The sequence below is a fragment of the Octopus bimaculoides genome, chromosome 8, assembly GCF_001194135.2.
Source record: "Octopus bimaculoides isolate UCB-OBI-ISO-001 chromosome 8, ASM119413v2, whole genome shotgun sequence".
NCBI lineage: Eukaryota > Metazoa > Mollusca > Cephalopoda > Octopoda > Octopodidae > Octopus > Octopus bimaculoides.
Genome location: NC_068988.1, coordinates 28,097,854 through 28,105,000, shown reverse-complemented (window position 1 = coordinate 28,105,000; position 7,147 = coordinate 28,097,854). Strand labels below are relative to the sequence as shown.

The 7,147-nt window shown below is 35.1% G+C and overlaps 1 protein-coding gene across 1 annotated transcript in view; it reads left to right on the top strand.

Annotated features, from left to right (window-relative positions):
* Positions 1 to 5,258: 5,258 nt before the first annotated feature.
* Positions 5,259 to 7,147, top strand: part of LOC106871350 (BTB/POZ domain-containing protein 8) — a 29,772-nt gene continuing 27,883 nt past the window's right edge. The window contains exon 1 of the mRNA XM_052970008.1: positions 5,259 to 5,321. The gene's annotated coding sequence lies outside the window, so the exon portion shown is untranslated. The remainder of the gene's footprint in view (positions 5,322 to 7,147) is intronic.

The following is a 7,147-nucleotide window of genomic DNA, read 5'->3' as shown; positions in this document are numbered from 1 at the left end:
GTCCTGGCTTTATGCTCTGAGTTAAAATGCCATTGATGTCAACTTCACATTTCATCCTTTTGGGAGTCAATAAAGTAAAGAACCAATCAAAAACTACTCCCCTTGCTTCCTCTCCCTAAATCTGCTGGCTTTGAGCCAAAATTTGAAGCAGTTATTTATTTTACCTATTTAGTTAATTTGGCAAATTTTCTAATCAAAAAGCTATTTCTATGAAGAATATTTCTACAATTCTTTTTTCTTTTGTTATAAGATTTTTGTTTTTTTAATTTGCTATATATATATATATATATATATATATAACTGTAGTTGATGATTGCTGAGTATGTAGGACTAAAGTTAATTATTCAGTTAAATTATATTGTTTATTGATAGTTTAAAACTACTCTCACTTGTAAGAAATAATGAATGAATCCCTAGAAAATAAAATTTACTGTGGTTAAGCTATTAAATCTGTTAGTGAAAGCATTTAGATATCAATAGTAGTGATTTCAATTACTGTACCAGGTGACAAACTGTGTTCTTGAGCAAAGCACTTCATTTCATGTTGCTCCAGTTCACTTGCCTGGTAAAAATGAGTAATCCTCTAATGGACCAGTGTCCTGTTCAGGAAATATATACATCAGAGAAACTTAGGAAACTGGCCCTATGCTTTTCACGGAATAATGTAGACTAACCATCACATGTGATACACGGGACATACAAAGGGTTGAAGTGAATTATGACACAACAGACCTGCAACTGTTGTTGAGCAAGAAAAGTCTTTTCAGTTAAAGATCATGTAAAAAATCAATGATTTTAAAACTGATAGGCATTTGTCCTATTCACTTTATCCCTGTATTATGAGATGCTTTTCTTTAAAAAAAAACCCAACAAAAACCTGAATGAAGAGTGTTTCAGTTGAAAGGATGATACTTAAACCAATGAAAAATATGCCTTGGTAAAATGACTAACAAGTATGCTAGCAACTCGGGAGAATAGCCCAATGTAATGCATAATAATAATTTATTACAGATGTAGTTGGCAGTGCAGATACTGCAAGCTGCAGAGATGAAAGTTACAAGCTGCAAGGATGATTTCATTTGAAGCATTGAAAATTCCAATACTTAGATGCCTCTTTGGCTATGTGCAGGACACTGATAAAATGCTGAACAATGTTGTGTTACATCTTATCACATTAGATCAGTTAAATTTCTGTTTCAAGCAAATTGTGTTATGCCTCTTATTAAAGAGTGTTATTAAAGAGAGCAATTAATAACTTGATGTTTATTCTACCATCCCAGCCAGTACTTTCTTCAGATAATGTGATTGGCTGTATGGTTAAGAAGGTTGCTTTGCAACCATGTAGTTTTAGGCTCAGTCCCACTGTGTGGAACTTTGGGCAAGTGTTTTGTACTACAACTCTGGACTGGCCAATGTCTTGTGAGGGAATTTGGTAGTTAGCATATATATTTCTTTTACTTGTTTCAGTCATTTGATTGCAGCCATGCTGGAGCACTGCCTTTAGTCGAACAAATCAACCCTAAGACTTATTTTTTGTAAACCTAGTACTTATTCCTATTGGTCTCTTTTGCTGAGCCAGTAAGTTACAGGGCCATAAACACACCAACATTGGTTGTCAAGCAATGGTGGGGGAACAAATACATACATATATATATATATATATATATATATGATGGGCTTCTTTCAGTTTCCATCTACCAAATCCACTCACAAGGCTTTGGTTGGGCTGAGGCTATAGTAGAAGGCACTTGCCCAAGGTGCCACGTAGTGGGACTGAACCCGGAACCATGTGGTTGGGAAGCAAGCTTCTTACCACACAGCCATATATGTGTAAGTATCTTTTTGTCCATTCCACTGTTTGATAACTGATATAGGTTTGTTTACATCCCTGAAACTTAGCAGTTCTGCAAAAGAGATTGAAAGAATAACTACTGGACTTAAAATTGAAGTACTGGGGTTGATTTCACTAAACCTTTCAAGGCAGTGCCACAGTATGGCTGCAGTCCAATGACTGAAACGAGTAAAAAGTATAAAGTATTGTTTAATCAAAGCAATCTGTTTGACAGCATCCTCCCATACATCAGCTCCTGTTCTCATAACATTCTGGTACATCAAGTTAACTAACTGATCACAGCTATGCTAATTTTGACAACTCTTCAAAGCAAATGTATTTCACCTCTGAGCTCTGATCCATCTAAAACAGCTAAGATAATAATTGATGTAATTCTTCTTAGTCTCTCCAAATCCAGCATATAGTGAAAGCCCTCAACTCAATTCAAGTAATTGACACAGCTGCCCACAATACACCAAAACACTGCCCACAATACACCAGAAATCTACTCACAACCACTAACTGGGAGTTAGTTATTCACACTCCATTGCATTATTGTGTATCAGATAACCTGTAAAATTCCCCCTTACCTCCCATATTGTAACTGGTGCTTTATCAAAAGGATCTCTTAAATTTTCACAATGCTCCTACCCAATTTCTCTAAGCACCACATAGAAATGGCAAAGCTATAAGACTTGTTGCTCATATTTGCTTTCAATTCTCCAAGCATGCATGTGTGCACACACACACACACACACACACACACACACACCGCACATGTGCACACAGAATCTGCAACCATACACACTATATATGCAAACTGTCTATACATACACACACACAACTGCACGCTCACACTGCACATGCATTTTCAGGTTGCACATGCTCACATACATACATTTTCAGGTTGCACATGCTCACACACATGCATTTTCATTGTACATTCACACACACACACACACTTTACTATTTCGCTGTCATGAAAGTATGAAACCTTCTTCAGAACCTCAAACACACCAAGGTCTATATTTCTGTTTTTTCCTTCTGGCATTACCTTCAAATAGTATGTTTCTAAGCCAGTTATGCTCAGTAAACTCTTCACTTTTCCCTTCTCTGTGGAAATTTACTCCAATCTATAGAAGCATGTGATAGTCTTAACTGTATTAAAAAAAAAAATTTGAAGAATACTGACTTGCAGTTCCAGCTTCTTTCCAACATCTAAAAGGTGACGGAGACAGTCACTTCCTTGAGTTGTCTTTTCTCAGTAATCATTTTATCTATTTATTTATTCATTCTTTTAGTGAGAGATTTACTTGATCTGTTTTCTGCTATCATGCATCAGTGTTCTCTCACTGACAAAAGAAAATATTTTGGTTATCAACAAAAACAAATACGGATAGATTTATTGATATTTATGGGCACAGGCATATCTGTGTAGTGAAGAAGCCTGATTTGCAACGATGTGGTTTTGGATTCAGTCCCATGTTGCTGAACTTTGGGCAAGTATCTTCTACTATAGCCCTGGATCAACTAATGCCTTGTAAATAAATTTAGTAAATGGAAACTGTGTGGAAGCCCATGTGTGTGTCTGTTGTGTTTGTGTAACTTAACCCCTTACCAACCGATAACTGATGTTGGTTTGTTTATGTCCCCGCAATTTAGTAGTTTGGCAAATGAGACCAATAGAACAAATAGCAGGCTGTAAAAGAATAAGTACTGGTGCTGATTTGTTCAATAACTAAACTTTTCCTGTAATTCAAAAGGTTCAGCTTTGTCACAGAGTGTCACACTGATATGATCTTAAAATTACAGTAAGGGTAGCTGTGTCTGGAGTGGGAGATACAACAAAACCACATCTGTCAAACACATATTTGTCAAAAATGTATTAATGAGAAATTTGTCACAAACATATTGACCAGAAGATAGATTGGCAAAAAGTCATTTGCAGTAAAGACAAATTAGTTGTAAAACAAATTGATCAAAACATATTAGTGAACATCAAAAACAAATTTGTAGAAAAAAAAACAACTTATAAATACATTGAAAACTAATCTTTCACTAATTTGTTCTCAGTGATAGAACAAATTACTTTTTCTTAATGAAATATATTTTCAATTTATTTCCAGGTAGTTTGTTTATATAAATAAATTAAATAAAAATAGAAATATATCAAAACTTAATATTCACTATTTTTAAATAACTTATTGTAATATTAACATGATAAAAACAAACAATTTTTAAAATTAAATTATTTTCAATTACTTTTTGAGTATGTGTGTGTGCGTGTGTGTGTGTGTGTGTGTGTACATGTGTGCACATCTGTTTGTTATGTAAAGTGTATGATAGAAACATTTGAATGTAATTTCCTTAGTGATCATCATTGTTATTTAACGTCCATTTTCCATGCTGGCATGGGTTGGACAGTTGTGGCTGATACCAGTGTCATGTAACTGGCCCATTAAAAGCACCCTTTAATTGTTGGCTGATATGCTGTGCTTGTGAAGACCTGTCGAACTGAGTGAAATCACAGTCATGGCTGATGCCAGTGCTATCTAACTGGTGCCTGTATCAGTGGCATGTAAAAAGCACAATTCGAGCATTGGGCCTCATGGAGGCAGTGATGCCAAGTCAAGGGAGATCGTAGTTGTGGTTGATGCTAGTGTCATGTAACTGGCCCATTAAAAGCACTCTTCAATCATTGGGCAGTATGCTGTGTTTGTGAAGACCTGTTGAACCAAGTGAAATCATAGTCATGGTCAATGCCAGTACCATCTGACTGGCAGGTAAAAAACACCATTTGAGTATTGGGTCTCCTGGAGTTAGTGACAGGTGGCTGAGACTTTTGCCGATATACCATGCTTGTGTAGACCTGTCAAGCCAAGTGAGACCATAGTCATGGGCAATACTGGTGTCAGGTCAATGGCACCCATGCTGGTAGCACATAAAAAACACCCACTATACTCTCAGAGTGGTTGGCGTTAGGAAGGGCATTTAGCCATAAAAACCTTGCCAAATCAGATTGGAACCTGGTGCAGCCCCCTAGCTTACCAGTTTTCAGTCAAACCGTCCAACCCATGCCAGCATGGAAAGCAGACATTGCATGATGATGATCATCATCATCGTTATGATGAAATATTGCAGGTTAATATATTTGAAAATTTTAGTGTAGCCATTTTCTTCATATGCAACATTATGAATAGCCAATGTAGAATCTATGACTAACCACCATATTAAACCCTTAGATGTTAATTTTACTAATCAGAATTCAGTTGATTGATCAATTGAATGTTCTTTTTCAAAACTGATGCAGAATCAACCACCATATTTTGCTTGACTGTAAACCATATTTTACTTAATAAATCAATAAATAAGTCAGATTAAAATTTTTTTTTTTGTTTTGTTTCTTGTAGGATTGAATTTATTTTAGAATTTCCGCTATACTCTGTACTGAAGTAGATACGATTCAAGTTAATAAATGCAGACATTTTTGGTAATATGTTGATTATTTTTATGGAAGTATTTTATTTTCAATTTTTCAGTGAAAATTTAATAGGAATTACTTTGAATTAATCTATTCAAATGGAAAAGAGAGTTGCCAATTTTACATGCTCTGTAAAAGCTTGTTTAAAACTCAGCTTCCTGATTTTGCCTTAATGTTGGTGCATCAATTAACTAATTGTACTATGCACCAGTATCTGAGTCAAGAAATCTGTTTTATTACTGCTAATTCATTATTACATACTTGCTGACTCAAGAGAAATTTACTGTTGCTTGCTTGTTAATTTAAAAAATTTCACTACCCTCTATGCAGTAGTAATGTTTATATAAAATTATAAATGTAGCTAAGGTGTAGCTGAGTGGTTAAGAATGTAGTTTGCTTAAGAGGCTTGTTAACGTTTCTTTTTTCTTTATTGCCTACAAGGGGCTAAACATAGAGGGGACAAACAAGGACAGACAAAGGGATTAAGTCGATTACATCGACCCCAGTGCATAACTGGTACTTAATTTATCGACCACGAAAGGATGAAAGGCAAAGTCAACCTCGGCGGAATTTGAACTCTGCTGTTACGTTCTGAGTAAATTAAATACCAGTTACGCACTGGGGTCGATGTAATTGACTTTAATCCCTTTGTCTGTCCTTGTTTGTCTCCTCTATGTTTAGCTCCTTGTGGGCAATAAAGAAATAAGAAACTGTATGCAAGACCATTACACGTGTGTATATGTGTATGTCTATATGTATATCCATGTATATATATGTATATCTGTGTGTGTGTGTGTGTGAGTATTTATGTGCATGTGTTTTGTTTGTGTACCCTAGTCTAGACATAATGTAATGGTTGTAAACATGCATCACCATCATACAAGAGATGATGTCCATGTCTAGTCTTCTGTGGAAAACACGTCTGCCTATGGAATATATCACCTTGTTTTAGAAACAGGAAGTGCATCCAGCCATAGATAATCATGGAAAAGTAGACATTAAATGTAGCTTATATGAGAATAGTTTATTTGCCTACATGAACTGCAATGTACACAAATAAAAGTTAATTTCATGTAACAGTTTGTATCCTCATACTTTCTTCACATTTATTGGCACCTTTGTGTTCTTCACCTTATCAAGATCTAACAATGGCTCCTCTGCATAGTCATTCGGCATGTTAAAACTTAGCAGCCAAAGCTTCCACACATTACACCATACTGTCTTTAATCCTTCATGGGCTGGCAGGGTTCCTTAGGACCCTAACAAATTTTAAAAGTTATGCAACTTTTATATTTTTTATTTAAATGATTTCATACCTCATTTCATTTTCCAAACTTTAACATCAGATATGGTCTGGTGTTCAACACAATAAAACTGTGTTGCAAAGCCTATATGGCATTGAGCAACAGTGGTAGAGATAGGTGAAGTATGAACAAATATAGAGTACATATTTCAAGACTGTTTATCTTCACCAGCTCTAAGATATTGAATAAATTGTTTGTTGATATTAGTTTCAAATTTTGGCACAGGGCTAGCAGTTTCAGGATAGGGGTCAAGTGAATTACATCAACCCCAGTGTTCAACTGGTACTTATTTTATCAACCCTGAAAGGAGGAAAAGCAAAGTCAACATTGGAAGAATTTGAACTTAGAATGTAAAGACAAGCAAAATGCTACTAAGCATTTCACCTGGTGTGCTAACAATTCTGCCAGCTCACTGCCTTATCATTTGTTAATATTAAAGATTTCATTTTTTGCTTCTTTTAAAAAAAATATATATATATATATATATATATATATATATATATATATATATTACTTTTCTCTCTCTCTCTC